Source organism: Rhincodon typus, chromosome 16 (assembly GCF_021869965.1).
Source record: "Rhincodon typus isolate 14 chromosome 16, sRhiTyp1.1, whole genome shotgun sequence".
Lineage (NCBI taxonomy): Eukaryota > Metazoa > Chordata > Chondrichthyes > Orectolobiformes > Rhincodontidae > Rhincodon > Rhincodon typus.
In genome coordinates this window covers 23,994,762-24,009,846 of record NC_063347.1, presented here as the reverse complement: position 1 = coordinate 24,009,846, position 15,085 = coordinate 23,994,762, and positions in this window count along the sequence as shown.

The window sequence follows — 15,085 nt, the reverse complement described above, 5'->3', positions numbered from 1 at the left end:
AGTCTGGACTAAATATAAGGCAAAATAATTCTTTCTATTTTTATGATAATATTAGTTTTATTCCTGTATTTATATAAGTATGCAAAATTGGCACTCCTTGCTTATTAGATTACTATACAAATGTTGACAATGACAGATCTTGACAGATTTGTCAGATAAGCAGAATTTTATAAGAAACAAGCTTCGGATGCAGTTCTGCAGGATATACCTTATCTTACCAATGAGGAACTGTCCCAGCATAACCACCCAACACAAAGTAAATAATGGTGTTAAGATAATCAGGGATAGATTATATTGCCAAGAACAAGTAAAGGAAAACCTTAGTACAGCAACACGCTTGTAGGATAAGACAGCACCTCATGGGATCCTGTGCAGCAGCCTTTGCAAACAACAGCACTGGTAGACATAACTTCAACTTGGAAGATTGGGGAATGTGTCAAAGAACATAAATGAAGCAGTTTTAGAGGGGAGCAGAAAGCTGGGCCGTTTTCAAAGATGCTCTGTATTTTGAAGTATGGATGGCATTGGACATATATCATGACATGCTCCCGTTGCTACTTAGCAAGAACCAGACATTACTGGAAGGATAAAAAGAGAAAAAGTGCTGGGTTTTGCTGATCTCAGTGGCACTCCAACGTTGGGTCTGTGCCATCGGGATTCTCTTCTTACTCGTGCTCCTTCTTCCTCAAAAGCCTTTCCACCATTGGGCAGGGATGGGAGGGAAAACCCAGGTTAAAAGAGAACCCATTTCCAACCCCTGTTTTCATATGATTGCTGCTAACGCTAGCTCAGAGTTTCATCGTCAGAGGCAAGTACAAGGTCAATATTAGCTAAATCCTTAATTCTGACTCTGTAATCCCACCAAAAACTCTTTCTTTGACCTGTCTCTCTGAAGTGCTGCTTCTTGAGCAAGTAAAGCATAAAAATAGTTAATTAACTTTGCTTCTTTGTACGTTTAAATAGCTATTTTAATTAAATGTTCATTTTCAAATTATCATTTTATTGGTCAGCGGATTGTTTGAGCTTTCTTCATAGCTTATTGTATTTTATATTCATACTTAATGTTGAGCCAAACCAGATCTCAAATAGCTGTTACTCGGTTTCTTGCTGAAGGGGAATGAAAGGCTTATAAGAAGTCTTATTGTTTTTTGGAAGATTGATAAACAGTTTATTTTTCTCCAACAGAAATGGGAAGTGTTGGGAATGCTTTGCACATTAAACAGTATCTGTGCAGAGACAAAGAGGTCATAGAACCCTTCATATAGAACTCGTGAAAACCATAGACATGAAGCATTGACTCTGCTTCCCTCTCCACAGCTGCGGTTGGGCCTGTTAGACATTTCCAGCTCTTGCTATTTGAATTTCAGATTTCCAATATCTGTAGTATTTTGTTCTTTTATTATATGCACCTTGCTGGGCATTTGTAAGTGTGGTTGATTTCAATTCAAAATGAGAAAATATGCATCATTCTATGCAAAGTGTAATTTTCCTTTGAACATTGCCCACTCAGTCTGGCTAGAAATAGTGAATTATTGCAAGCAAAGTCTCATGTATTAATTTGCTAGGCATTTTGCTAAAGTTAATCAGGAGTCATACGTCAAAAGAATATGTCACAGTTATTTCAAGATAGTTTCTTTTGCATATAAGTTTTCTGTTTGTGATGCTTGTGAGGGTCAAGACTTGATGCTGCTGTCCAAATTTTCCATTGGGCCTAGTTAAAAGAAACATAGCTGGTTGGATAATATGAAGGATTAATCGACTGACAAAGGCACAGTTGTAAAATGTATCAATCTGAGACTTGTGTTTTTGATGGTAGTTATAAATAGAGGCATGGAATAGAAACAACAAGCTGTTTTGGCAAGCCAATGTAAAACAGTTCCATCTCACTGTTAAGATGATTCCCAATTCTGGGCTCCTTAAGGATGTGAAAGGATATGAAGTACGGAGTCTGAATCAGGCAAAGTACCAGGCCTTGGCTTAGGCCCTAGTCTCAACAAAGGCCCACACAATTGAAACACTTCTTTATTTTTGTACATAAACTCCCTTACAATAAAAGGCAACTTACCCTTTGCCTTCCTATTTGATTGCCAAACCTGCATGCTAACATTCTGTGCTTCGTCTCCAAATGTATTCAAATCTCGCTAACTATAAGAAATCCTCATTAGTGCTTAAATCAAATTAGCAGCAATTAGCTTATAGTATTAAACACATGAGAGCCTTTTGTGATCGTCAGTTATAATCAAAAGAAAATCTTACATTCTTATGTTTAAATCAGTGCAGAGGAGGACAGAATTAGCCAACAAACAAACTCAACTATAATATTTAAAACAAATCACATAAGCATACAAACCTGAAATGTAATTTACTCTTTGCTTTTGATTTCAAATCTCCTGGTTGATTTCACAAATTAAAATAAATGCTCTGCTTCTAAAAACACCCGGGTGCTGGCAACATTTGGCAGGTCACTCAATACCAGTGAACGGAAAATATATTTTGTATAAAGATTCTTTTGCATTTTCATTTTTCTAACATTACAGAAGCATTGGCTTCTCAATAAGTAAAACTGTCCCAGCCAGTAAATTCAGATTAGAATTAGTGAGCGCAATGTACTGGTAAGCAGAGTGGTGCAGCGGGAGCTTGCTGGGCCCATTACCCGGAGGTCGATGGATCGAACTGGCTCTGCTATTTGTTACAGGCACAGGGTGGTCCGTTCAGGGCTCCTGTGGTATAGTGGTAATTTCCCTCCAGCTGGGCCGGGCGACTCAGGTTCAAGCCCCACTTGCCCCAGAACTGTGTTTGCCTCTCTCTCTGTGGCGTAATTGATTAGCACGTTCAGCTGTTACCTGGAAGGCTGGTGGTTCGAACCCACCCAGAGATGATGAGTTACCTCACTTTGGGGCGGCATGGTGGCACAGTGGTTAGCACTGCTGCCTCACAGCGCTAGGGACCTGGGTTCAATTTCACCCTCGGGTGACTGTCTGTGTGGAGTTTGCACATTCTCCCCGTGTCTGCGTGGGTTTCCACCGGGTGCTCTGGTTTCCTCCCACAGTCCAAAGATGTGCAGGTTTGGTGGATTGGCCATGCTAAATTGCCCATAGTGTCTATGGTAGGAAGTGCAGGGATAGGGTTCGGGGTGGGTCTGGGTGGGATGCTCTTCAGAGGGTGGGTGTGGACTTGATGGGCTAAATGGCCTGCTTCCACACTGTAGGCATTCTATGAATATGATTCACTGGCTTAGGAGGCAGAGGTTGCTGAGAAATCGAGTGAGAGGGCACAGGGTTGATTGTCCACATTTTCCTGGCTACCCCTCTTCACCGTTGGCAGGGCCTGCCTGACAGCCCCTGATAGTGTTATCACCCTCAACTTTCACTGTAGGGCCTCACTAGCTGCTCTCCAGCAATTGCCACCACTCCCGGTGATCTGAATGGCCAACAGCTCTTGGCAGTGGCATCTTCAGGTCCAAAGTTCTGGGAATCCCACTGGCTGGCAATTAAAAACTGGATTGGCATATAATCTCAGTGGTACTTCTAGAAATGGTAAGATCACTGTTAGGGCCATGAAGTTCAGCCCAGCATCTTGTCTGGTCTGATTCACTAATTATCTACAACTTCCTTCACTCCAGAACTGGATCAATTTCCTTAGCTGTCACTTGACTGGTGTTATAAAATGTGCTTTTGAATTCACTGATAAGCTTTCTAGGAGCTGTAGGTTGGCAAAGGCCTAATGGACTTAATCCTAGTGATTGGAGGCAATTACATTATGGAAATATCACTGGACCAGTAGTTCAGAATCCTGGGCTAATATTCTGGGGCATGAGTTCAAATCTCACCATGGCAGGTGGTGAAATTTGGAATTGATAAAAGTCTGAAATAAACAGGTAGGTTATTAGCAACCATGGGCTTACATTTCTTTTTTACTAAATGCCAGTTAGGTTGAGGTTCTTGGAGGGATTTTTAATGACCAGGCCTAGCAATATTTCTGGCCAGATCTTAGCAAATTTACCACCTTGACTACCCATCCCAGTTGCATAGAATCAGTCTCCTGCGCTGTCCCTGGACCTCCTCACCGTTCAGTGGGCATCCACTGAAAGGAAATCTTTCCTAGTGCCCACACCATCTTTAGAAGGCTGCTGTGCACCTGGGTAGGCACTGGCATTCCGAAGCTGCCCTGCTTGGTGACAAGACATGTAGTGTGAAGTGATTGGTGAAGGGGAGGTTTGCACCCTGATTCTCCAACAGGGACCCAGATGTCCTCATGGAGGAGGTAGTCCAGAGGAGGAGAAGTCCTCTTCCAGAGAACTGGCAGAGGAGACCATGACAACAGAGCTTGGCAGCCTGGGCTGAGGGTGCCACCCAAGCCAGTGCGGTCTCCATGGTGCCAAGGAATGGCCAGCAGTGCCACAAGAAGGTTAATGGCTTTCTCCACTGCGTGAGGGTGAATGCCACGCTCTTCTCTCTGTTACCTCACACTCACTCTATCTTTGCAACTGCTCCCACCTCCCACCAAGGGTCATGCTCTGCCGCTCTCACTATTGACAGCAACATCTCCCCTCATTCACGCTGACCCTGCCTAACCTTTCACACCACTAACCCTGCATGGCCTCCTCATTCCACTGGAATTCCTCACCACCTTTCAACAACCTGCAAAATTACTAAAAGCTGTGCCACCCATTTTCACCTCTCTCAATCTCTCCATTTTCTCTCCTTCCAAGAAAAAATAGCCCATAATAGGGAGGAAAGGGCTCAGATGGGTGGAAGGTCACCTGACAAAAATGGTTTTTGTCCATTTTAAAGCTGCGTTGAGGAAAGGTAATTGTTCCAGCTTCTTTAATTAATTTTCTACTTAGCTCAAGTTTAGGGTACAAGATTTTTCACTAAAGTTAAGGCAAGGGAGGTCAGTCCAGCATGTTACCGGACCTGCAGAATGTGAGAAATCTTAGATGCTCCTGGCAGGTTGGATGACCATGTCTGCACAAAGTGCCACTGGTTTGATCAGCTTGAGTGTTGTGTTTTTGAGCTTGAGCATCTTTTATAGATACAGCAGTGCATCTGTGAGGCTGAGAGTTACACGGATAGCACATTTTTAAAGAGCCCTTTAAAGGGATTGACACCAGAGGGTCCAGTAACCCCTCTCTCACAGGTCAAGACACTTACACCAACCACTCTGAATGTGGTCACAGCCATTTTCTTCCCCATTGTTTATTTTTGAAGTCCAGCATGTAGGAAGGTGATAGTGAGTGTTCTTTGCTCAGTGGCTTCCAGCCTCCGCCTCTACGTGTTAATGAGATCCCAGACATCCAGGTCTCCTTTCTGTAAAGCCATATTGACACCACCCTAGGACCCCACCCTCCCCATCTACAAGATCCTTCAACTGCTCACCTTTCACTCTCCCCAGTCCCTGGCATTTGAGGTGACCGTGCCAAGGTGCATGTGACCGCAGACGGACTCCACCCCTGTGTAACTCTGTTCACATCCATGTTTCACCATATCTTGCTCCATTACAAATACAGTTGCTCCCTTTCACAATTGTCATATCTGAAGGCCCTCAAACTTACAACTTCCAATCCTGATGAACAGGTTCCCACATCTCCTCATAGCAGCAGCACCTCCCCCATAGTAAGACCCCTCTCCCTTTAGTTTCTGTGGATAGATCCAATGGACTGACTGTGCCCAAATCGTTGAGTGGCCTGATCAGACAGCCCTGGAAGAAAAGTAGCCAGAGCCCTGACTGATGCCTGGTGTGAGGGTGTAACATATAGGTGTAGATAAAAGATTGGCTAGCTACCAGGAACCAGAAAGTGATCATAATTGGATTGTTTTCTGTTTGGTAAGATGGAACAAGTGGATCAATGATGGGGCCTTAACTTTTAAACAAACAATTTTGATGAAGGGACCACAGATATGGTTGCTTTAGTTGCTGATGACACAAATAAGCAGAAAGATACATAAGAAATTAGAGCAGAAATAAGCCATTCACGCACTCCCACCCCCTGTCTGCCCCACGATTCAACAAGATCAAGGTTGATCTCCCCTAGGCCTAAACTCTTGTTCCATGTGAGCTCATCAGATCCCTCTAAACCTCAATATTTCAAAAATCTATCTATCTTCTTTAAATACTTTCAGCCATCTAGCCTCCACATATCAAAGGGTTAGGAATTCCAGATGAAATAATTCAACAGAGGTTGGTATCCCATCACTAAGTCACCCTTTATTTATACATGGATAATCCTTGTCTTTAGTACTGTGTCATTCAGAATCATCTCTCAGAGAGCCAGAATCTCTGACACTACTCTTTTTATCTGTCAGCCACAGCTCCCTGATTGGATCAGATTAACAGCCCTAATCAGGGAACTCATACTCCCTGAGGTCCAGCTGGCTGATCTTGTTACAATCACTACCCTAGACATTCACTACCCTCTGGGAGAAGAAATTCCTTTGCATCTCGATTTTAATTGAGTATCCCCTTATCCTGTAACTATGTTCCCTAGTTCGAGATTCTCTCACCAGTGGAGATATCTGCTCAACAACTACCCTGTCAAGCCCCCTTAAAATCCTGTATGATTCAATAAAATTACCCCTCCTTCTTCTAAATTGTAATGAATAAAGACCTAACGTCTTTAGCTGTTCTGAGTAAGTTGTGAAAAGGACACAAAAAAAATAAAGTAATTTAGATAGATTAAGTGAGTGGACAAAGATCTGGCAAATGTAGTATAAAAGGGAAAGTTTAAAATTATCCATTTCAGAGGGATGAAGAAAAATAATCTCCATAGTGAGAGATTGCAGAGTTCTGAGATGCAGAGGGATCTAGGTCTCCCAATGTGTGAATGACAAAAGGGTTAGTATGCAGACACAGCAAGTAACTAGGAAAGCTAAAGGAATGTTAAAGGGTAGAACATAGACCATAGAACAGTACAGCACAGTACAGGCCCTTCGGCCCATGATGTTGTGCTGACCTATTATCCTACTCAAAGATCAAACTACTCTGCATACCCTACATTTTACTATCAACCATGTATCTATCCAAGGGTTGCTTAAATGTCTCTACTGTATCTGACTCCACTACCACTGCTGGCAGCGCATTCCACGCACCCACCACTCTCTGTGTAAAGAACTTACCTCTGACATCTCCTGTATACCTTCTTCCAATCACCTTAAAATTATGCCCCCTTGTAATAGTCATTTGTGCCCTGGGAAAAAGTCTCCGGCTATCCACTCTATGTATGCCTCTCATCATCTTGTACACCTCTATCAAGTCACCTCTATCAAGTCACCTCTCACCCTTCTTCACTCCAATGAAAAAAGCCCTAGTTCTCTCAACCTTTCCTCATAAGACCTGCCCTCCAGTACAGGCAGCATCCTGGTAAATCTCCTCTACACCCTCTGTAAAACTTCCACATCCTTCCTATAATGAGGCGACCAGAAATGAACACAATACTCCAAGTGTGGTCTAACCAGAGTTTTATAGAGCTGCAGCATAACCTCGCAGCTCTTAAACTCAATTCCCCTGCCAATGAAAGCCGACACACCATACGCCTTCTTTACAACCCTATCAACTTGGGTAGCAACTTTGAGGGATCTATGGATGTGGATCCCAAGATCCCTCTGTCCCTCCACACTGCTGAGAATCCTGCCATTAACCCTGTATTCTGCATTCAAATTCAACCTTCCAAAATGAATCACTTCACACTTTTCCGGGTTGAATTCCATCTGCCACTTCTTTACCCAGCATCCTGTCAATGTCCTGTTGCAACCTACAACAGCCTTCCAAACTATCCACAACTCCACCAACCTTCGTGTCATCGGCAAACTTACTAACCCACCCTTCCGCTTCCTCATCCAATCATTTATAAAGATCACAAAGAGCAGATACTTGCGGAACACCACTGGTCACTGAGCTCACAGCTGAATACTTTCCATCTACTACCACCCTCTGTCTTCTATTGGACAGCCAATTCTGTGTCCAGACAGCCAAACTTTCCCCGAATCCCATGCCTCCTTACTTTCTGAATGAGCCTACCATGTAGAACCTTATCAAATGCCTTGTTAAAATCCATATACACCTTATGAACTGCTCTACCTTCATCAATGTGTTTTGTCACATCCTCAAAGAATTCAATAAGACTTGTGAGGCACGACCTGCCCCTCTCAAAGCCATGCTGACTGCTTCTAATCAAACTGTGCTTTTCCAAGTAATCATAATAATATTTCTCAGAATCCTCTCCAATAATTTGCCCACCACAGAAGTAAGACTGACTGGTCTGTAATTTCCAGGATTATCCCTATTCCTTTTCTTGAACAAGGGAATGACATTTGCCACCCTCCAATCTTCTGGTACTACTCTAGTGGACAGTGAGGATGCAAAGATCATTGCCAAAGGGGCAGCAATCTCTTCCCCCTCTTCCCGTAGTAACCTTGGGTATATCCCGTCTGGCCCAGGGTCTTACCTATCCTCATGTTTTTCAAAATTTCTAGCACACCCTCCTTCCTAACAACAACCTGTTTGAGCATATCAGCCTGTTTCACGCTGTTATTGTGAGGCAATTGAATACAAAATTAGGGAGGTTATGTTTCAATATAAGTCACTGGGGAGACCAGTGCACAGAGCTGCTCTCCTTATTTAAGGAAGGATGTAAATATATTGGAAGCAGTTTATAGAAGGTTTGCTGGATTATTTCCTGGAATGGGGTGGTTTTCTTATGATGAAAGGCTGGCTAGGCCAGGCCTCTATACATTGGAGTTTAGGAGAGGAAGAGATAACTTGAGTGAAACATATAAGATCCTGGGGGGTCTTGACAGGGTGGCTGTGAAAAGGATGTATCCTCTTATGGGAAAATCTACACATAAGAGTCACTATAAAAATAGAGATTTGTCTACTTAAGAGAGAGTTGGAGGTCACAGGACACCAGGTGAAATTACCTGATGAAGAAGCAGTGCTCCAAAAGCTTATTTCAAACAAACCTGTTGGACTATAATCTGTCATTGTGTGACCTCCGACTTTGTACACACCAGTCCAACACCAGCAGCTCCACATCATACTTAAGACAGAAATGAGGATGAGTTTTTTTCTCAGAGGGTCAAGAAGCTTTCTTCCTTAAACAATGGTGGAAGCAGAGTCTTTGAATACTTTTAAGGCAGAGGTAGGTAGCTTCTCAATAAGCAAGAGTTGGGAAGGGAGGGTGGTGAAAGATGGTCAGGGATAGGAAGTAATTGAAGTAATCAGATTGGCCATAGTCTTATTGAATGCCCGGTAGATTTAAGGGACTAAGTGGCCTACTTCTATTCTTAAACCTATGTTCATATGTCAACATAAAATCTGGTCCATGAAATCATATGGAACACATTTAGTCAGTTGGAAACTGAAGCAATTATTGCTTCTATAACTCAAACAGTTAACATAAAATAGCAAGATCAAGAGTCTTTTTTGAAGAGGTAAGTTTTCCCTTTATCCCCCTCATTCTCATAAAAGGACAGAATCAGTTAAGAGTTATTATAAAGAAAAAGATGGTGAGTAGGAAAGCAGTTTTGGAAGCAGTTTTATTTTGAAGGAGATGTGGAAGATTGAGTTCTGAGAGAATATTGGGATCAAGAATGCTGATAAATAGAGAAGAAGGCCAGAGGTGGTAGTTTTTGGTTAAACTTGGCATGAGACATAGAGAAGTTGACTCTCAAGAATCAAAAGCCTAAGAGTTTCGTTATGCCATGAAAGGGCATAGAAAATATCCAGATGTATTGATTCAGCCAATGCACTGTGAGAGCACTGAGGACACAAACAATACGAAGAAAGTGAATTAATGCAGAACAGAATCACCACAAAGGAATGAATAGAATTGAACTACGAATGAAGGGTGATTAACATGAAGGAAGAAGTGGACAAGAAGCCAAAATTCTGGAAAACCCCTTAATTGATGGAAAAAAGATGTCAGAAAATGGTAGTCGTTGGAAACAGTATAGGACAGCACAAAGTTTAGAGGCAAATAGCTTGAAAGTGATTGTTGGGATATTGTAAAGGGGTTCAATTGATAGTGAATTAGAAAAACTGGTGAAAACTGGTCATAAAAGGAAAGAAAAATAGGTGGAGGTTTCCACTGAGTTGTTTTTGTATGAAAGGTACAAATATATCACTTATCTTCAAGCATATCTATAGATAATCATGAAAACAAATTGAATTGCCCTATTGTTAATACTTGTGGTATTAAAGCTTACCAATCTATCTGCACAATGTAATATATTAGTCTTAATTATACTGCTTCCAATTTTAGTGTTAATGTGCAACATGATTAGGATGTGCATGCTGCTGCTAGGAAGAAGAGAATTGCACGCCCACAGTAATTATACACAGTTCTTAGAATGACAGCGAATCAGACATTTCAAATTCAGCAATTCTTCTGAATTGGACATGAGTCGTAGGAATCAGCAGAACTCAAGATCTTTATGTTCATGCATAGCGCATTAGTACAATACTAAAAAACTGCCTTTTAAAAACTGACAAGGCTCCTATGATAGCACTATCCGAACCAGCAATGTCCACTATTAGACAAGGCAGGGCAACAGGGGAGTGAAAGTTTCCCTGCAAGCTTCCCTCCAAGCGACACAACATCCTGATTTGGAACTTTACAGCTGTTTCTTTACGGTCAGGAGATCAAAAACTTGGAGCATATTCCCTAACAGCATTGTGAATGTATATACAATACCACATGGTCCGCAAATCAACATTCAAAGAATGAATAAACTGCAATCCAGGTAATTTGACATCAGTTTGTCTGGCACTACAGTGATAAACATGTTTGAGGGCACACTTTAAGTGATACCATAAAATAGACGTGGGAGGGCAGTGGTGATAATCAGCAAGAGGTTTCCTTGCCCATGTTTGACCTGATATCATCAGACATAATGGAGCCAAAGTCAATGTTGAAGACTCCCAGTGCCACTCCCTCCCAACTATATATTATTGTGCCACAACCTCTATTGGTTCTGTCCTGCTAGGCTTGGTGATGGAGAAGCCTGGGACATTTGCTGTGTATTTTTGCTAAATGTGACTATGTCAGTCTGCTGCTAAACTAGTCTGTGAGACAACTCTCAGTTTTGGCACAAGTACCTCAATGTCATTGAGGAAAACTTTGCAGTGCCACAGGGAATGTTGTACCTTTGTTATTTCTGATGCCTACGTCAATGCTGGCTGGATCATCCATTTTATTCTTACTTGATATTTCTGTAGTGATTTAATACAAATGAGTACCTTGCTAGTTCACTTCAGAAATAAATTGTTAAGAACTTATTGGCAGTACATAGTTGGCTAGAATGATGTCTCAGTAACATAAGAAATGTTGTACCGCTCTTTGCTTTAGCTGAGCAAATTAAGAAAAATATGAGAGAACAAATTGCTGCTGTCTGCCTGTATAGAATTGCTATAATTGCACAATAAATTGTATCGCAGTTGGCACTAAATGGTTTACATTTTTAAGAGCAGTAATTCAGGAATGATTGGGATTACCTGTGTATTTCTAACTTCATATTGATATGTACATTGGAAAAAGAAAGTCAAGTCAAACTATTTGTTGAACATTGGTAACAAGGCTAGTTTTTATTTTTCTCTTGCTTTTCCTACAAACACAGGAATCAGTTAAACAGCCCATGTTCTATAGACAGATTGTCATTTTAAGACATAATCAGATAAAATTCATGTTTGCAGTGTCACTGAATGTTGGCCAGCGTAACACTTCTTAGACAAAATGGTAACTAACACAATTTATTGAGTTGTTGTGGACTAGCTAAGATTTTTGAGATGGCAAGTCAAACACAAAGGATTGCTTTGTAAAAGGGACATCAACAGTTATCTGAAAAATTAGGTAATCAGTCATTATGTTGGCCAAACATACCTACACATATACAACATTGCCTGCAGTGTTACAAAAATATCCCAAATATGGTGACTCTTTTGCAACAACTAATATGTCAAATAGCAGCGCACAATATTGAAAACCATTGTTAACTTTAGTAATGCCTTGATAACAATACTTGCTGAAATATGTCCAACATGGCCATAGGGTACATAAAATTGAGTTGTGTAGTTTCAAAAAATAGTGTAAAAATACCAAGAGTAACATTAGAATGCCAAGTTTAGACATGCTGTGATGTGAAAACAATTGCAAAAACAACACGTTTTGATTTTAGCGTTCCAATTTCAGTGCAATTCCAGCAGCACACAATGGTGGTACCTTGGAATGAAAGGGCCTGGACCAAAGTAAAATTGTCTTCAGGTTGCATCAGATTCAATCAGGAAAATCCAGATACCAATGAGGGGTTCTGACTGAGCTCATCTATCATAGAGTTCTGAATTTCTGCCCCACTGAGGCCCAAATTAAGGAGGGGCAAAGGTGGACAACCTGTAATTGTTATGCCAAGCCAGGAGGAGGAGTCATGTTCCTCTCACCACAAAGTATTCAAAACAATTCATGCTTTGTGGTATTTCGAACATTGTTCAGTAGAAACTTTTAAGGAATGCTAGTTAGGCTGCTCAAAACCTGTAAGTACCGGTTTGAATTTTGGTGCCCATGTCCTGATGAATGCAAGTTAACTTACGAGTTTGTGCCTGCAACAAACACAGGGTGCATAGTCATTTTAAGCAATCAACAGTACTGCGTAGAATTGTACCTGGGACAACAAGGTGCAGGGCTGGATGAACACAGCAGGCCAAGCAGCATCATAGGAGCAGAGAGGCTGACGTTTCGGGCCTAGACCCTTCATCAGAAAAGGGGGAGGGGAAGGGGGTTTTGAAATAAATAGGGAGAGAGTGGGAGGCGGATAGAAGAGGGATAGAGGAGAGGATAGGTGGAGAGGAAACAAACAGGTCGAAGAGGCGGGGATGGAGCCAGTGAAGGTGAGTGTCTTCAGGACGTGGTCGAGCAGTTTCAGGGCCGAAGAGATTACGAGAGAGTTGCAGTGGGAGAGAGATCCCTTGAGGATAGAATTGTACCTGAACTCCTTTGCTGATAGGGGTAAACCTCTGTCCTGTTGAATTGATTATTGTTCTATTCATTCCAGCACATAAAATAGGCACAATGATATGTGATGTAGGCCCAGATGGTTTAACCTTAACAAATACATTTAGCAAACCTGGAAAAAAAATCAAATTTTATGCAAATCTGTGTTCATTAACAAAACCTACTTTATAACAGATTTTGAGTTTGTGTCTTTCATTGTGGAATACTGACACATGTAACTGGAAGAATGATCAAGACTTGTAGTCTGAAAGGCCATAGCTTCTTGTGATGCATTTCTGGTATTTTGTGGTATTGCTTATGGATTACCTGACAAACAAGACATGCTTGAAATCTTGTCTTAGGTATCTTCCTTAAAAAAAATGTGTATTTTCCCAGTATTATCGCTTATTTCTGAAAAGGATCAAAACTGTTTTGTAGAAAAAAAATGAATGCATAATTAACTAGGCATACAATAAATTGGCAAAGTTTATTTTCTGAAAAAAATTGCACTGCAGGGCTTCACTTTGATGCACTGCATCTACCTCACCCCATAGAAATGTCTAATTATATGGGCCTGAACTCATGTTTGGCAGGTAGTGGTAGCTTTCTTTGTAAGCTCTCCAATTTACTGTCAATGCATGACATTTTGTTGGAACATTAGCAGTAGTTCCTTCTAGTCATTCAGTTTTCTTCTCTAATTGACAATTGGCTTCAACGAATATTAGACAATTGTGTTATAAATTACACAAAATTTATAGATTAGACAATAGGGGAGACAATGGCGTAACATCACTAGACTAGTAATCCACAACCTTCAGCCAACATTCTGGAGGGATGGGTACCATTGCAAAAGGTGAAATTTGAATTCAATACAATCTAGAAAAAAGAGCTAGCTTAATTGTCACCATGTTGATTGTTGTAAAAACCCATCTGGTTCACTCATGCCCTGTAGGGAAGGAAAACTGCCATCGTTACCTGGTCTGGCTTACATGTTACTCCAGACCCACAACAATGTGGTTGACTTTAAACTGCCGTCTGGGCAATTAGGGATGAGCAATAAATGCTGGCCTAGCCGGTGAGCCTAAATCCTGTGTATAAAGAAAATAAAACAAGAAGGAAAAACATACTAGCCCGCAACCTCACCAATCTACTTGTTGCAGATATATATGTTGATGCCAGATCAGTAGCAGTGACTATCTCATAGACCTTATGGAGGTGAAGTCCTATCTTCACATTGAGAATAACCCCTATTATGTGGCAATATCACCATGGTGAGTGGGACAGACTTTGAAGAGATCTAGTAATTCAAAACTGGAGAACCACGAGACACTGTAGGCCATCAGCTGCTGCAGAATTGTTTTCAAACAGAACCTGTAACCTTTTGGCCAGACATATTACCCACAGTACTATTATTAGCAAGCTAAGAGCAATCTGGTTTCAATGAAGAGTGCAAGGGGGCATGCCAGCACCAGCACTGGACATATCCAGGTACGGAAGATACTTAGATATGCCAGCAATGGCAAGTCCCTTCTGATTCACACACCATCCTGAATTGGTGTTATATCGCTGTTCCTTCACTGTGCTCAATGAAAATTCTAGAACTCTCTTCCTAACAGCATTGTGGCTGTCCCTACAGGTTCATTAAGATAACTCAACACCATCTTTTCCAGGGCTGTTAAGGAGGGGAAATAAATTCTGGCTTGACCAGCAAAACACACACTCATGAAAAAATAGAATGCTACCTTTGCTGCAAAGGGCAACACACAAAAAGAATAAAGATGGTTGGAAGTTATAAACACAAAGGAAGAACCACAAAGGCATTTGACACAGAAGAGGCTATACGGCCTATCAAATCCATACTGAAGAGACTGGAGATTTTCTTTGAAAGTTTCTGAGAATGGAAAAAGAAAGCTGAAGGAATAGAGCATAAAAATTGTATGAAAAATAGAGAAACAGAAAAAAATGAACAGAAGTATGTCTCAAAAAGAGAAAATCAGAAATAAGAAAAGTAAATTATAATAGAAAGCTTGAGACTTTTCCAAAATGGAAGTGTCTGAAGAAAGAGATCAAATTCAGAAATATACTCACCAGAAAATGGTAAGAAGC